This window comes from Nicotiana tabacum, chromosome 18 (genome assembly GCF_000715075.1).
Source record: "Nicotiana tabacum cultivar K326 chromosome 18, ASM71507v2, whole genome shotgun sequence".
In the NCBI taxonomy this organism is placed as follows: domain Eukaryota; kingdom Viridiplantae; phylum Streptophyta; class Magnoliopsida; order Solanales; family Solanaceae; genus Nicotiana; species Nicotiana tabacum.
Genome location: NC_134097.1, coordinates 113,103,116 through 113,122,085, shown reverse-complemented (window position 1 = coordinate 113,122,085; position 18,970 = coordinate 113,103,116).

The window sequence follows — 18,970 nt, the reverse complement described above, 5'->3', positions numbered from 1 at the left end:
CTTAATACATTACCTCTTTAGTGTATTAAGAACCTCTAGGTTTACCTGAAAATACGAGTTACAACATCCTTGATTCGTTTAACTTCTAATACTTGTTAATCACCCTTATACACCCTTGTATCACTTAAGACCAATAGGATTAACTTCTTATCATCTCAAAGGTAATTCCTTCTTGGATTTATGTTAACTAATATATGGCATGAACTAACGCGTGTGGATATGGGTTGTAACACCCTTCCCCCCTTAGGAACATTCGTCCTCGAATGTAAGGGTTCATGGGGAGTTTAAATCATCGTGGATTCCGGTCAAGTTTCTCCCATAAATAGAGGACAAACTTGCAAGCAGTTAACTCAACGTATGGCCTTACAAGAGTATACAAAGCATTATGGACATGTACATTATCTGCATATCGCCATTTTGTATTAAGGAAGAGTATTCTCAAGTTATTGCTTACCTCATAGAGCCATTTCACCTTCCAATGTATCATGTGTTCCACCAGCATCCTTGTTATCTTCATTCTGGAATAGGTACGAGTATTTCGACTTCATCTCCTCTTCTGCTTCCCATGTCATTTCTTCCAAAGTCTTGTTCCTCCACAATACTTTGACGGAAGCTACATCTTTTGTTCTCAGCTTGCGGACTTGTCGATCTAATATAGCCACTGGCACTTCTTCATATGATAGGTCTTCTGTAACTTGTACATCTTTGATAGGGAAGACTCGAGAAGGGTCTCCAATACATTTCCTCAACATAGATACATAGAATACCGGGTGGAAAAATTCCAATTCGGATGGAAATTCTAACTCATAAGCAACCTGTCCAATCCGTCGAAGAATTTTATACGACCCGATATACCTTGGACTCAGCTTACCTTTCTTCCCAAAATGCATAATACCCTTCATTGGTGAGATCCTCAGGAAAACCCAATCACCAACCTCAAACTCCATATCATGACGTCGGACATCGGAATAAGATTTTTGCCTACTTTGTGCCATCCTCAAACGCTCTTGTATCACTTTCACCTTTTCAATAGCTTGATGAATCAAATCTGGCCCATATAATTCTGCTTCACCGACTTCGAACCATCCAACTGGTGATCTACATCTCCTCCCGTATAGTGTCTCATATGGGGCCATTTGAATACTGGAATGATAGCTATTATTGTAGGCGAATTCTATGAGTGGAAGATGGTCATCCCAATTTCCCTTAAAATCTAGAACACATGCTCGTAGCATATCTTCCAGTGTCTGAATGGTACGTTCAGCCTGTCCGTCAGTCTGCGGATGAAATGCAGTGCTGAGATTCACTTGTGTACCTAAACCCTTCTAAAATGACCCCCAAAAGTTAGTTGTAAATTGAGCTCCTCAGTCTGATATAATAGATACCGGCACACCATGAAGCCTAACAATCTCCTTGATATACAACTTCGCATAATCTTCAGCCGTGTAAGTTGTCTTAACTGGCAGAAAATGGGCACATTTTGTAAGTCGATCAATTATCACCCAGATGGAGTCAAACTTATGATAAGAGCGAGGTAATCCAATAATGAAGTCCATATTAATCACCTCCCATTTCCAGGTCGGAATCTCTATATTCTGAAGCAATCCATCGGGTTTCTGATGTTCTATCTTTACTTGTTGACAATTGGGACACTGGGCTACAAATTATGCAATAGACTTCTTCATGTTATCCCACCAATACTGCTCCTTGACATCATGATACATCTTTGTCGAGCCGGGATGGATGGAATATCGGGATTGATGAATCTCATTCATAATCTTCTCTCGCAACCCTGCCACATTAGGCACACATAATCGGCCCTGGTATCTCAGTGCCCCATCTCTTCCGATCTCAAAAGACATACTTTTACACTGCTGAATGCTCTCTCTTAATCGTACTAATATAGGATCTTCATATTGCCGTGCTTTTACCTCGGCTACCAAAGATGATTCTGATGTATTAAGTACAGTAACACCTCCGTCATCAGAGTCTAACAATCTGATTCTCATATTGGCTAGCTGATGAAGCTCTTTAGTCAACCCCCATCTGCCTGCCTCAATATGTACTAAGCTTCCCATTGATTACGGCTGAGAGCATCTGCCACAACATTGGCTTTACCGGGATGATACAATATCTCGACGTTGTTGTCTTTTAGTAATTCAAGCCACCTACGCTGCCTCAAATTCAACTCTTTCTGCTTGAAGATGTATTGTAAACTTTTGTGATATGTGGAGATGTCAACATGGACGCCGTATAAGTAATGCCTTCATATCTTCAAAGCATATATTACTGCAGCCAATTCCAAATCATGGGTTGGATAATTCTTTTCATGCTTCTTCAATTGTCTTGATGCATAAGTAATCACCTTCCCACACTGCATCAATACGCACCCCAAACCTATACCTGAGGCATCACAATATACCACATAACCTTCTGTTCCTTTAGGGAGAGTGAGCACTGGTGCGGATGTCAATCGATTCTTCAGCTCCTGAAAACTACGTTCACAAGTGTCAGACCACTGGAACTTGGTAGCTTTCTGTGTTAACTTAGTCAATGGTGATGATATAGAGGAAAACCCTTCTATAAACCGCATATAATATCCTGCTAGCCCTAGGAAGCTACAGACTTCTGATGGTGTTGTAGGTCTTGGCCAATTCTTTACTGCATCGATCTTCTGAGTGTCGACACTAATACCCTCGTCAGATATCACATGGCCAAGGAACACTACTGAGTTCAAACAAAATTCACATTTGGAGAGCTTAGCATATAACTTACGATCCTGAAGAATCTGTAATACTATCTGCAAGTGGCCCGCATGTTCTGCCTCTGAACGAGAATATACTAGAATGTCATCAATGAATACAATCATGAACACATCAAGATAGGGCCTAAATACAGTATTCATGAGATCCATAAAAGCTGCTGGGGCATTTGTTAGCCCGAACGACATCACTAAGAACTCAAAGTGCCTGTATCTTGTCCGGAAGGCCGTCTTTGGAATATCTTTCTCCTTAACCCTCACCTGATGATACCCTGAACGTAAATCAATCTTGGAGAAATACTTGGAACCCTGGATTTGGTCAAACAGGTCATCTATTCTTGGAAGTGGATACTTGTTCTTTATAGTAAACTTATTCAACTATCGATAGTCGATACACATTCGTAACGACCCGTCTTTCTTCCGTACGAATAGGACTAGTTCACCCCAAGGTGAAGTGCTAGGCCTAATGAAGCCCTTATCCAGCAAGTCCTTCAACTGCACCTTCAACTCTCGCAACTCTGTTGGGGCCATTCTGTATGGAGGGATAGAGATCGGTTGAGTGTCACACAACACATCAATGCTAAACTCAATCTCCCTTTCAGGAGGAAGGCCTGGGAGTTCATCTGGGAAAACATCTGGGAATTCATTGACTACAGGGATTGATTGTAAAGTAGGCGGTTTCGCCTCCGCATCCCTAACGCGAACGAAATGATAAATGTAACCTTTTGAGATCATTTTCCTTGCTTAAGATAGGAAATAAACCTACCTTTTGGTGTATCAATGTTCCCTTTCCATTCAATGATGGGTTCACCAGGAAATTGAAACCTAACCATCTTCGTACGACAGTCAACATTTGCATAGCATGAGGCCAACCAGTCCATTCTCATTATCACATCAAAATCAACCATTTCTAACTCAAATAAATTTGCCGAGGTTTGACGACTACAAATCATCACAGTGCAACCTCTATATACCCTTCTAGCAATCACAGAATCTCCTATCGGAGTAGATACCGCAAGGGGTTTACTTATCAATTCAGGTTCAATGCCAAACTTATTAGCCACAAAGGGTGTAACATATGATAATGTAGATCCCGGATCAATCAGCGCATATACATCATAAGAAAACACAGATATAATACCTGTAACAACATCTGGAGACGACTCGAGATCCTGTCGACCTACTAGAGCATAGGTTCGATTTTGAGCACCACTCGAACTCGGCACTGCACCTCTACCCCTACCACGACCTGTCGACTGCTGAAAACCCCGTGCTGGAGGTCGAACTGATGAGGAAGAACCAGACACAGATCCAGTCGGCTGAGCCATACCATCACCTCCTCTATTAGGACAATCCCGCATCATATGGCCAGGCTGCCCGCACGAATAACATGCATCAGAACCTCGACGGCACAGTCCAAAGTGGGCCTTGCCGCACTGACCACAACGTGGTGTTGTGGGTCTCGTCTGACTAGTATCCCTGTGATGTTGCGAGCCTGATGCCTGCGAACTCTGACCTGGACCAAAATAGGTAAATTGATCATATCGAGGCCTCTGAAACTGTGGAGGAGCACTAGCTACAGGTGGCGCCGAACTCCTCGAAGACTGGGGCCTGACGCTGCCTCTGAAGTCATTAGAATACCTTGCAAATCTCGCCCTCTTATGTTGGCCCCTATCCTGCTCCCTATCTGCCCTCTGCTGGCGCTTACGATCCTCTAGGGTCTGGGCATAAGCCTGAATATGGGAAATATCCATGCCCTCCACCAAGGAGGCTGTCGTGCACTCATTTATCAGATGTGGTCCCAATCCGTTCACGAACAAATACACCCTATCACTCATCTCGGCCACCATATGGGGAGCATACCTTGCTAAAGAATCAAACTGCATATTGTACTCTCGCACACTCATATTACCTTGTCTAAGGTTCAAGAACTTATCAGCTCTAGCTCGTTGTATCTCAACTGGCAAGTAATGACGAAGAAAAGCCTCAGAAAATTCCTTCCACACAGCTGGAGGAACGTTCAGACCCCTGGATCTCTCCCAACTATCATACCAGAGAACCGCTAAATCCCGTAGCCGATAAGAAGCCAACTCTACTGCCTCTGTATTACTAACATGTATAACCCGCAGTGTACGATGAACCTGCTCAATAAAAGTCTGCGGGTCCTCCTTGGGGTCTGATCCGGTAAACACTAGAGGGTCTAAATTAATAAAATCATGAACTCTCGTACTAACTGGTTTAGCAGCAACACCTGTATTCTGCCTCTGAGCCTGTGCAGCTACCAAGCTAGTCAATAACTGCAAAGCACTCCGCATATCCTGGTCTGTAGTGCCAAACGGAGGAACTGGAGGTGTTGGGTGCCTCCTAATATCCTCTGGAGGAGACGGAGTAGATGAGGTATGAGACGACATCTCACTCTGAGCCTCACTTTGGCCTGCTCTGGCTTGGGGCACCTGAGTGGTACCCTCTCCCGCAGCTGTATCAAGCCGTCTACTAATTGTTTGCTTCCTAGTCGAAGGCATCACTGAAAGAAAACAAGGTGAATATTAGAGACGAACATTTATGACTCAACTCTATGCATGATCTAGATTCAGGAAGAAGGTAACAACCCTAGATGTCTTGTAGCCTCCTGATTATAAATGTGGCGCGCTACACATCCATAATCAAGACTCTACTAGACACGGCTCATAGACAATACCTAGGACAGACTTGCTCTGATACCAAGTTTGTCACAACCCAAACTGGAGGGCCATGACTAGCACCCGACCATACTTGCCGAGCACCAACGTACATTTTATCTAACCTTTTTTTATTATTATCTTTTATGGTTGACGAGATCAATATAAATGGTAGACATGGATCATGGACAACCAACAATAAAATATGATGGCATGAACATACATAATATGGGATGACCAGACAATCAAGAAACTACATATAAGGTACGAGCTATCACGCTACCATGAAAGACTATACAACAAAATCCAGCCGACAAGGCATACCAAACTATACATGAGTCGACACTTGTCTATGAGCCTCTAAATGAACATAGTGCTGCAATATAGTCGGAACAGGGCCTCGATATATCCATAATGTCTATAGCAAAATGCATACCAAGACCACAGCAAGTCTGGAGAAGGGATCTCGCCAATCACTACTAAACTGGACAACTTACTGTGGTGGGGGAGCTGCACCTGCCTGTCTATCAGGGCCTGCAGCACGACATGCAGCGTCCACAAATAAAAGGATGCCAGTACGAGTAAAGTACTGAGTATGTAAGGTAGGGAACCATAAATACGAATAGTAATGTAAGCAGGGATAGAGAATATACAACCTAGAACATCTGAGTACCTCTGAGGACTACTGACATGCAATGCATCATACATATGTATGTATACATAAACTTTTAAAACATACGCCAATGTGGGCATCATCATCATCATATCGTACCCAGCCGTAATAGGCTCGGTAAAAAAATGTACCCGGCCATCATAAGGCTCGGTAGAATCGTACCCGGCCATGTGGAGCTCGGTAAAACCCAACTGATCAGTGGTTGCACAATAGGTGCCGTACCCGTCCTACTATATAGTGGCTCGCTAGAGTAAAATAGATACATATATATAATGCATGCTCGACTCATGGAATCACATTCTAAACCTTTCGGAGTGACGTAAGGTCGGTATCCTCTGTACACATTATTAGGACTAACTCTTCACTATGAACCTTATAAGAATCATGAAGTACCAACAACATTGATAACATAAGAATAAGAGAAGCAACATTAACATCAATCGTTCTATAAGAGGGAAAGCAATGTAAGTACTGCTAGCTTCTAAGAGTAGAGTATCTTTGGAAGCTCGTTCATTACATTATGTATAATCGGAGTCGTGCAAAAGAAGGAAAGGGATAGCCTCACATACCTTGTATATACTGCCCCAATCTCAAGCTATGCAATTGTAATAACTCCTTAGTCTACAATAAGAGAAACGATACTATCGTTATCATTTAAGCGTCATAACTATTATGTATCGACCACAACCTATTTTACGCTGAAACGGACAACATCTCCCCTATATATATGACTTCACACCATTCAAAACAATCACCAAATATCCCAAACAACATCAATAATAAACATATTGAGCCTCCCAAAACAATCCACGCACAAACTAATTACATCATACATACGACGGCCACCGTAGTCGTGTCAAACGACCCAGAAATGTTACGAATAACTATCAGCCCACAACCCTACATATATATGGTGTTTATACACACCCTTCCACCTCCAAAACTCCACAAAACAGTAGTAAAACAAGCAACCCAATAGCAACACAAAACAGTCCGCTACAAGTGAATAACTCAAACTCGCGGCTTCCGATCACCGTCCCGTGAGTTCTTACATGTATAGAACGAATTACCATGAATTCACAGCAGAGAAAAATGTATGAAAGATGGAAGTAACTTACCTTACTTGTTGTATAACTCAGCCCTTCCCTTGGTTCTTCAAACTCTAGGTTTTACCTTCAAATAGAACTTGAAAGAGAGGGAAAATCGATTAGGGTTTGTGTGGGATTTTGGGGAGGAGTTGCAAGGGTTAACTTTGGTTTTGAGCGTCTGAAATATGGATGAAATAACTGAGTTCATAACCCCTTAAAAGTCCTCTCTTGGCCGACTTAGGTCTTTTAATTTTGTCTTATTATTTTGGCAAGTAGGTGATGCACCTACTTGTCATCAACCAATCTGCGCAGGCTTGCGAAAATATGAATATCTCTATACTCCGAGATCGTATTGACAAACGGTTTAATGCGTTGGAAACTAGACTCATAGATATTTAATTTGGTGGGTAGATCACCCCGTAATTCCTTGTAAATTAGGAGAAAAGCTTAGAAAAATTTGACCTAATGTTTAAGTAAAATTATGAACCTAAGTTGCGACAACGTTTTTCGACTTTTGTTTCATAACTCGTTTGACTTCAAGACTTATGATACGGATATTATATGATTCAAATACCTTAATACATTACCTCTTGAGTGTATTAAGAACCTATAGGTTTACCTGAAAATACAAGTTACAACATCCTTGATTCGTTTAACTTCTAATACTTGTTAATCACCCTTATACACCCTTGTATCACTTAAGACCAATAGGATTAACTTCTTATCATCTCAAAGGTAATTCCTTCTTGGATTTATGTTAACTAATATATGGCATGAACTAACGCGTGTGGATATGGGTTGTAACACCCTTCCCCCCTTAGGAACATTCGTCCTCGAATATGTAGGGTCCATCCCATAAATTAAGGAAGAAAACTTTCTTCCTTGATTAGCAGCAACACACGTTTCTTTCTTTTGGATTTGTCAAATTCGGCAGGCGTGCAGATGGCATTGTCAAATGTAGTAGGCGAGGCTCTGCCTATAAAAGGAGATCTTCGGCTCTCATTTTACACACCAATCTCAGAGGAAAAATATATCTGAGAGTTAGAAAGAAAGAGTGAGGTTTCACAGACAGAGTATAAGAAAATAGTCTGTGAGGAAAAGAGAGAGTGAGTGATATTGTAGTAAGGTGAGAATATCAAAAAAGGGTTATTTCTTTTGAGTGTTGTAGTGGTCTTTTGAGTATTTTACTCGGATCTACAAAGTGTAAAATTCTTTGCTATAGTGATATCAGTTGCTCTTCCCAGGGCCGTGGTTTTTTCCCTTATTCAAAAGGGTTTTCCACGTAAAAATCTTGGTGTCGTTGTTACTCTTTTATTCTTGTTAATTACCGTATCTCGGTGCTACGTTATTATTCTGCTTTTATTACTGTGAATATTATTTTTGTAGGAGGTTTATTCCCAACATATAGAACGCCTAATTTTGTCTTATTAAAAAAAAAATATAGAATGCTTAATTACATAGAGGATGAGAGCTGTCAACAAAGAATACTGAAGAAAGTTGATATATTATTTTTGCATCAAACACATGGAAATAGTGTAGGCTATTCTTTATAGAGTCATAGGCTATATTTTATCGGATGTTTACGTCAAATTAATAAGTGCAGAATATAAATAAGTTTTTACCGTGACTCAATATATGTATCCACGTAACACAATCCACCATTAAACTTATGTACAATCCTGACCGCACTACAAAACCAAGCGAGTCACGATAACTTTCAGACGCCCATTATACCAACACTTCATGCTTAACAGTATTCTAATTCAGTTAAGCGAAACAATCTTGACCTGGTGTACTCCCAACTTAACACACAAGTACACAACTAAAGTTAGGAGCAAGCCAGCAACTAAATGACACTATTGCCCGGTCTCATATTCTCTTGAACGAGTTCTCTTTGAACCAGAACATTTTAGAATAAGGAAAGCACATGAATCCCCAACAATCCTCCACCTTGTTCCCATAAATATTAGCTAGAGAAATGTAATTTTGTTTGTTGATACAGAGAGAGATTTATCATATTTACACAAATTTAGACATTTCATGAAAACTTGATTAGAAAAGATAAAACAAAAATAATCTCTTATCAAATATGAATATGCAAACCTTAATACAACTAAGACAAGATTTTGTATTTTAATAATTAATACAACTAAATCAATATATTAATTTTAATGTGGAAAAAGTGATAAGTATCTAAGGTAACAGTACGCTGGAGAGATCATAGTACACAAACACCAACACTAACTAAAGCAAAAGCAGTGATACACCAAAAAAACATCAAACCGACTCCTCTATAAAGCACAATATACAGAAACATATTTCAACAGTGACCAACAAAAATACGACTTGAGATCTTGAAACTCATACAAGTATAATTTTTACAAAATATATAATAGGCAATCCTATTGCAAATTTCATAAAATAATAGTAAAATACTTTCGAAATGTTAAAATCTTAGCTGTTCAAGAAAAAAAAATTGGATAGCCGATGATAAATGGAGAGTGAGAGAGAGGCGTGAAACTTTATGTACTGAGGATGAATAAGAAAGCGTGCAATTTGCTAAACTATAGCCTTATTGTTGAGTGAATAGTTGCGAAATTTGTTGAGGGAATAATTGTGAAAATAACGTTTACCGTGTTTTTAAGAGTCTGAGCGCCATTAGGACTTTGGTGCGGATCAGTTTCGGTCAGATGCATTCAGACTTATTAAGAGGTTTTAAAAGATAAAAAAAACAAATAGACTTAATGGGCTGGATCTGAATAAGTAGGGTTAAGATCTGAAAAACAAATGCACTTAATGGGCCAAATGCGTTATATTGGGCTTTTGACCTGATTTCTGGATCTAAATGATTAAGATTCAGACCTACATTAAGTGTAAACAAATGAGGCCTAAGTGTCGCCTAAATGACATTTTGCTTCATTAAGTTTATTCTTTTTTTAATTGCATTTAATCTAATATATAGTATTAATTTTTCTCAGGCATTTTCTTCCGTATTATTAAAAAATCAACATCATTCGATTTTGATTTTGTTAATCATCATAATTCCACGTACCTTTACGTTTAGATGTTTTCATAAAACTAGCCGTTAATGTGGAATATCCACTAAGTAGCCAAGTGTATGAGTTTTCACATTAAAAACCATTTGAAAAAAAAAACAGGAAGAAATAAACGAAATAGATGTAAAAAAACTATATTAGGACAACAATCAATAACAATAACGATAATATAACAATTACACCTTAAACCCAAGGTTGTTGGATTTTGGATATATAAATATCCTCATCAATCATCATCCTTTTGCTCCACTTATTAGTATCGTTATAGTACATTTAATAATTTTGAGTTGTCCAACATTAGGGGTTTTCTATAATTTCTACTGACATACATATAAATAAAGTAAAAAGACTCAGCAATTTTTGAAATTAATTTAATTATTGTCATGACTGTCTTAAACCCAGCAAATTGGCATCGCCTATCTTATGTGCTTTATTGTGTTCGATTTTTTCGTTAAGTGTGCATGAATTATAAGATACAACTGATTTTTAAAACAACTTCCTTTTACGTAATCTTAGATCTAATAACTTCCTTTCACGTGATTTAAGATCTATCTCATTCCATTTTAACACTTGTACGTAATCTTAGATCTAATAACTTCCTTTCACGTGATTTAAGATCTATCTCATTCCATTTTAACACTTTTCACTTGTCAGTATTAGTTGGAATTGACAGTTAATGTGGTATCGACAATAACAACAACAATAATATTTCAATTTCAAACAAGTTAGAAATGGCCACAACGTAGCCAAGTGGTATGAGAAAGTACGTTAGGGAACCAGTGTAGACAAATAAATTCTTGTATTTAATGAAGTGAGAAAAGAACTGGAAACAACTGGCTCCGAACGGTTTCATTTCGGAAGTTTTCACATAAAATCACACTCTTAACTGTATACATAAGAGGCAAAGTTTGGCCCAGCCTTAGCCATACACCTCCATTTCCAATTTTAGCTAACAGCTCAAATCTGTTGAAACCTAAAAGACTTCTTCCCAAAGGTTAAAATAGTTTCTTTGAAACAAAACAATAAAAGAAAAGGCCCGTTCTCGTTTTCGTCACAATTGTTTTCTCGGTAAAAATTTACCTTCATAGGATATTTATACCGATCATACTAATTTACCATGATTAGCTAATTTTAAGGAGAGAATTTATATTATTTTACTATCTTCTTTTTATGAACATTTTTAGCCGTTCTCCGAGGGCTAACACCCCATTGATCAGATCGTGAACTTTTTCTGACCCTTCTTTTCATTTAGATGGGGTAAAGTTTCAGTCTGCCTTCCACCAAATATAAAAAACCTTAGAACTGTCCCCTAAACCATATTTGTAAAAACACTAAATACAAATAAGTTTTTACCTTTTCTTTTTTACTTTTTTGAATATTAATTCTTCACATTTTTGGTGAATAATAGAAAGGAAAGTTCAAAAATAAAAGGAGCAAAGACTTAGTTTAAAAAAAGATGAGTTCCCAAATTTGGAACACATGAGTAATCCCAATTTAGCTAGGAATTAGTTTGCGACTCGCAAAGCACCATAAATAAAACAGTAAAAAGATACCAGACCGCATGGATTTGGATTTGGTTATGGTTATGGTTATTTTTTTTTTTGGGAGAAATTAAGTTTTAGAAAAGACTTGGGCGTTTTGATTTATTTTTCTGAATGAGTTTCTGGAAAAAGAAATTGTTAGTTTTGTGAGAACTTAGTGGGTTTGTTTTCAGTTCTCAAATTTTTGGAAATATTTTCTATACCAAACGGTAGGCTTAATTAATTCCAAATTGGTATTAAGTTGCTACCCAAAAAAAAAATATTAAAGCCAAAGAGGAGATAGTTATAAAAGGCACAAAACCTTAGGGAATCAAAGCGCTATTACCAATATTTGGGTCTTCTTTCGCTTCAAACCACATGATAGGTATATTCGAATTAATCATTAACTTTATATTCTTGACTTCTATTATATTTTTTAGTGTAATGACTGTTAGCTCACTAATCAATTTGGCTCTGAGTTTTTAAGTTTTTTATCAAAAAAAATATATATATTTGATCTGATTACCTGTTTTGCTAGCTCTTATTACATGTTAATATTATGAAAGGAATAACTTTCTTTTTCACTTTGGTTTGTTAGTATGGTTTATTCTTTTCTTAGTTTATGTTCAATTAAAACTTTGGTCAGGTTTCCCATGCATGTATAATGTTTTATAGTATCCCACAGACATAATTTAATCTTTTTTCGCAAGAAATTAAATTTAATGGAGCGTGTTGAAGAATCATTTGTTTTCTTTAGCCTTTTTATTTTATTTTTTGGATTGCATATATAACTGGTAATTTGTTGTTTTACAAATCCAGTAAATCTGCATATGAAAGAGATAACTAGTTTATTACAATTTAAACTTTGATGCTAGTTCTTCAATGCAAAAGTGTGCCTTTGTAAAGGGGGATGGAGAAATTACGAAGTTGGTTCAACAATTATATCGTTGATTGGTGAGTCAATAATCATAAAAATTTGATAATGGAATTAGTTATAATTTTTACACACATAAGGCATTAAAAATCGAGTAAATTGGAAAGGAAAAATAAAGTTTCTTTTGTTTTTCATCCAACCTTACCACACTATGGTAAGATGGATCGGATTGATTTTTTTTATCTTTAACAAGAGATTTTGTGTTCGAGCCCCTAGGATTGAAATTTTTTCTGTTAGGGAGTGTTTCCCCCTTACATAACAACAACAATAAATTCAATGTAATCCGATAAGTGGGGAGGATAGTGTGTATGTAGACCTTCTCCCTTACGTGATGCGAATATAAATTAATCTGTCTAGAACTGTGAATACTAGATGATTATGTGGGTAAGATATTACTACATTTTTTTATCTGCATTGTTTCTGAATTTGAACTCTTAAGTGAAAATAAATTAGGGCAAATACAAAATTGGTTGGCCAACTAAAACTAATTGCATTCGCTAACAATAAGGTATATAAAATATACATATATACAAATATATATTTTGTTGTCTATTATTTTTGGGAGGCGACTAAAAATATTTATTTCTCACCAAATTATGGGCTAGGCCGTAGCAAAGCTCCAATTTGGTTAGGTGTTTTAATTTAAGCCCGAGAATCTCATTTACATGCTAAGTCTGGCTTATATCACCTTCTTTTTGTAATTTAGTTACCTACCTAAGTATGAAAGGCCTTATTTAAGAAGAGCTTTACACTTTGCTTGTGTATTCCACACTTGAAACAGCAAAGAGTGACTACTCTTTGCTACTGAAGGAGGAACTTACTAGGCATAAAAATTCCTTCTCTGCTGCTCTTAGTTTTCAAGTGATTGAGAATTTTGAATTCTTAGTTTTATATATATACTTGAAAAGGGTAATTAATTCTTTCATTGTCTATTGATTTTAATTTTTCTCAATTCAATCTCATGCTTATCTATTTTCAGTTTTATTTGGTTTCATTTTTCCTTAATTTGCCTTGTCTTGTATTTTCACTCAAATCTCACATGCACACGATTATTGTAGTTTGCATTTTCTATTTTTTCTTTCTAAATTATACCTATTTTTATGAAGTGCGTGCTAGCTAACTTTGATGAATGTTGGTTAGAACCTCTACATAGAAAGTCAGAAAATACATTCAGATTTTCTACCACCAAATACATCCGCTAGAAATATCTGATTATCTATTTAGAGAAACAAAAAAAATTCACTCTTGTGGCTCGAGATGGATATATTTTCTACTAAGATCATAGTTATATACAACAAAAATTTATACTGCCAGTGAACTGTGACTTAACTTGTTTCATGTGTTAGTATTAATTACATAACTTGTTTCATGTGTTAGTTTCTACTAACATAACTTGTTTCACTGAATAAGATGTTACAGCAAACTCTTGATTTACAATCCTTCAATATAAAAATAAATAAACATTTTCAGTTTGAAGGAACTATTACATCCATTCAAGAATTTTTCTCAATAACTGTAGAAGAAAGAACAATTTGGTGAAAAGAGAGCGCTAGAAAGTGACCGTTTCCTGCTTCTTTTTTTTGGGTTATTAAGTTTTAGATCTCTCCTCTTTGACCAATTTATCGCGCCTCAACTATTTCACTAAGCACTTGTTTCCTCGTCCACCAAGATTTAGACAGGCAGGAAGAAACCATCTAACATTTGTTTTTAGATCGATGTTACAATTTTTTGCCAAGAGGACAAAACTTTTTACACACTAATATTTTTTGTCTGCATGTGTTTAGTTTCAAATTATGTAGTATCAAAAGAACAAGAACTAACACGTGGTTAATGTGATTTGTAATTCACAGATTTGGTTGCTTCCTCCGAGAGTGAAACATGGATTTCACTACAAAAAAGATTCTCAACAAGGGAAGATTGATCATATCAACAACTTCTGGATTTTTGAATGTCATCACATGCTTAATCATTCAATATTTCAATGTAGATGCTAGAAACATAGTACTAAGTTTTTACAGGATGTTTTCATCAAAAGTTGAATCATCACCACAAACAACCACACCATCCACAATATCATTATTATCTACTCCATATTCTTCTCCTTGGATGTATTCAACAAATGGCGATCTCATAGGTACAGAGAGTGGTGTTTTCATGGCTTCAAAAGAAGACCTACAACTATGGCACGACCCAAAATCCAACACGAAAAATAAACCTACACGTCGAATCAAGAATGTAAAAAAGGAATATCCACCAGCAATTCCATCTTGGAGAGGAAAATTGCCTGGAGATGTACCATGGTCTCTCTCTAGACACTACGTTGATGGAAGATTAATCCTTAGAGAAGAAAGTATGGAATATTATGAATACCTTGAAGCCACTCGAGAAAATGGACGTCTCTTGTTAAATCTACTAGTTTTAAAAGGTGACATAAAATGTCATCAACATAAGGATATGAATGGGAACCATTCTATTAACAATGAGGATCATGAAATTACACAAGATGACATTATCGATCGAGGGAAGAAGAAAATTTTGATTCAAGAAGACATACAAAGGGACTTGATGATCAATGAAAGTAGAGAAGAGAACATTAGCAAGATTTTTCCTAATAAAGATGGAATGACATCGAGTTCTAGCTTGTTAGATGTTCCAACTTGGTGTGATAGCACTGTGGACTCATTAGTCCAACAAAGTCCAACTCTAGTTGCATAAAAGAGTTGTATGAGGAAAAAACATGTTGGTCATTTGTATTTTCCTTTATGTTTTTTGTCGTATATATGTTTTAATTTGTTATATGAGTAACATGTCGATCGGGAATTATAGAGCGGTGTCTTTTTGTCATGCAGTATATATAGCTCTTGTATATGAAACGTTGTCGGAATTTTTCTTATATTCTACGTTCTAAACATAAAATAATATATAGGTTCCGCATAACTTAATACATCACTTTACGTTTCTCTATGTTACTCGTCACAAACTAAAACATAGATAAAAAGACATCTACACATACATATAGAAATATACAAACTAGCCTGTGCATTTTTTTTCTCCTACTTGTTTTACGCAACTGGAGCTGAACTTGGTTGGACTAGTGAACAGTCCAAAGAGCTACCAAACAAAGTTGGGACACCTATGTAACAAGCTAGAACTTGATGTCATTCCAAACAAGGCTCAATGAACATCAAGTCCCTTTGTATGTCTTCTTGAATCAAAATTATCTTCTTCTCTTGATCGATTAATAGTATTCACTACATAAATAATTTTTACATTATAATTGCCGCATCACTAGCATATGAACAATGACCTCAAGGTTGTAGCGCATATATAATTACAGTATGAAAGGGTGATTCCTATTAAAACCAACAGAAGTACCTCACTTAACTTACCAAAGAAAGCAAGTAATCCATTTCTATATCTTTTCGGAGGTATTAAAGTTCGTGTCCTTCTTGTGTCATCAATTTGATCTTTTGCAGGACCGTATATTTGAACATGCCTGAAAAATAAAGGTTAAAATCTCACTTTTCTTTACCACCAAAGTGTATGGCATTTATTATACTAATTCAAAATCACCTACTAAACTGACAATCATAATTTCAGAATTCTAAACTCAATTAATTTTCAAAAGTACCGCAATCCAAAACTGCGCTTTAGTCTACGCCACATCTACAAAAAAAAAAATTACTTTACTCTACGTACACATTCATTGAAGAAAAGCATGTAGCTTTATCCCTTCTAAGAATAAATTCTTCAAGTTCTTATTTGAAAAGATTAATCATGTGAGCTACAATTTGACAATTGTGTTTTATTCAATTATTTGGATTAAAAAACTGGAAATGATACTTCGACAAATTTTAATCTCTAGAATCCAGTGCTTGCTATACTTCTAGATCTAAAAAAAGATTCACCCCAATCAGCTACAGAAAATAATAGATATTTCGAAAATTAAGGAAAATCTTTTATTCCAAAACACGAGAAGACTAGCTAAAAAGATAAAATCGTGTCCTTCTTCTGCGAAAGAAAAAAGCGAAATTTATGAGAAGTACTATATCTGTAAAAATAGCACGAGCTGACCAGTTTTCGGATTGGTCATTTAAAAATAGCCAGCGTTTGTCAAGTCATTGAAAAATAATCACTATTTTGCCGCAACAGAGACCGGTCCAGCATAATATACTGGAGTTCAGTGCACCTGTATATGAACTTCTAGCATATTATGCCGGAACTCCAACACATGAAAAGTTCCAGCATAATATATCGAGCACGTGTGTATGAACTTCCAGCATATTATAGTGGACCGATATACTTTGCTGGAACTCTAGTATATTATGCTGGAGTTCTAGTGTACTTATGCTGGAACTCCATTATATTATGCTGGAGTTCCAGTATACTTATCCTGGAACTCAAGTATAATATGCTGGAGTTCAAGTATACTAATATACTGGCGTATTTTTCGAGTTTTGAACAGTGTTTTCGCTCAGATTTATCTTTAAATAAAAAGTGGCTAAATTTCGATTACTTTTGAAAACATGACTATTTTTGAATGATCACTTGTAAATCTGGCTATTTTTGAATTTCTCCCACTATATTTTGTTTATAGGGCTCACTTTTATCCCGCAGCCAAAACTATTTGCATCCAATAACCGTATAAGTGTTTGAAAAATATTTTTTTTATATATAACATACAGAAATGTGTGTGTATTAAATGTTCTGAGCAACTCTTTTGATTTTTTATATATAACAAAACTATTTCAATTTTTTTATGTCTTTTGATTCAATCGGTGAAACTTAAATGTTATGAGCAACTCTACAAAATTGAACTAAGATCAAACCAATGATTCAAATCTATTACAAAAGGCAACAAATTAAGACCATGTAAAATAGGATTTAAGAATTTCCATTAGAAAGATACCTTGTAGCTCTCGCATTTCTAAACCATATATAACCAAGCTTATCGTTGCAAGTATCATCAATGGAAAACACTCTCTTTGCTATTCCATCGCGCGATCAGTCCCTCTCCGCTTCATTGCCTTTGTCAACTCAATGGTAGAAACGAAATCTTCTAGTTCTTCCTTTTTAACCTGAAACCGATCCTCTTTACATTGATATTTTCTTGTTTTGTCTTACCTCTCCTTTTCTCTCTTTTTTTTTTTTTTGAGAGAAGATAAAAGGAAATATGCACGATAAACAAGTAGCTGAGAGGTGGCAAGCATTAATATTTAGAGTACGCGAAAGTTGTGCCACATTTCATTTAAAAAAATTATCAATATCTAAATAAATAAATCAATTGTTATATTTATAAAATTGCGGCTGGAAGATATTCCGTCAGAAAATACTGCCTGAATTTGGCAAACTTTTAGTGGTACATTCTTACATCTCACCTTATAAAGTTTTATTTTCTAATAGTTTTTATACAATATTAAAACTAATTAGTATTTTATTAATTTCAATAATGACAAATTTTATACATTTGATTAATTAGATGTTAAAAAATAAACCGTCTTCATTAATAAGTATTCAAATATAATATAATATTTTAATATTCAAATATATAGTCAAATTCATAGTTTCTAATTCAGTTGTCTTAATCTTGAAAACAACAAACAAGCCTTAAGTGTACTTTTTACTAAGATTAGTTATTTTAGAATTATAGTTAGGAACATGGGTTAGAGAGACTCTCCTCCTTCTCTCTAAAAAACTAGTTCAAGGGGGAGAAACCTTAATCCCCTTTTCTCCTTCGCCCCTAGTGTTTTCTAACCTAGATTAATAGACAAAATGGAATCACCAACTCCCACACCGGACCTCGACATGGTAGAAGCAAAATACCAAGATCCGCCTAACGATTTCACGAATCAAGTTGTTAATATGGACACACAACCCCATCCCCTTAAGGATAGTAGCTAAACCAAGATAGAAGGAATCTCTTCCCTTGAGAAATTAAGGGCTAGTATTTCCTGGCAGGTCGAGAACTAGGTTATAGTGCAAGGAAACTTAGAAGAACTTACTCTGGAAGATGAATCAGTTAACACACTAAATACTGACGTCTTCAACCCCATTACCTCTTTAGACAAAGAAAGAATCTATAAAAACTTGTCTAGCGCCCTTATTATCAAGATCTTCTAAAGGAGAGTACGTTACCAATTTTTACAACAAAAGCTCCATGCCATTTGGAAACCTACTAAGCAACTCTCCTTAATAGAACTAGAATATGATTACTACATGGTCAAGTTTAGTAAAGAAGAAAACTATAACAAGGCACTACA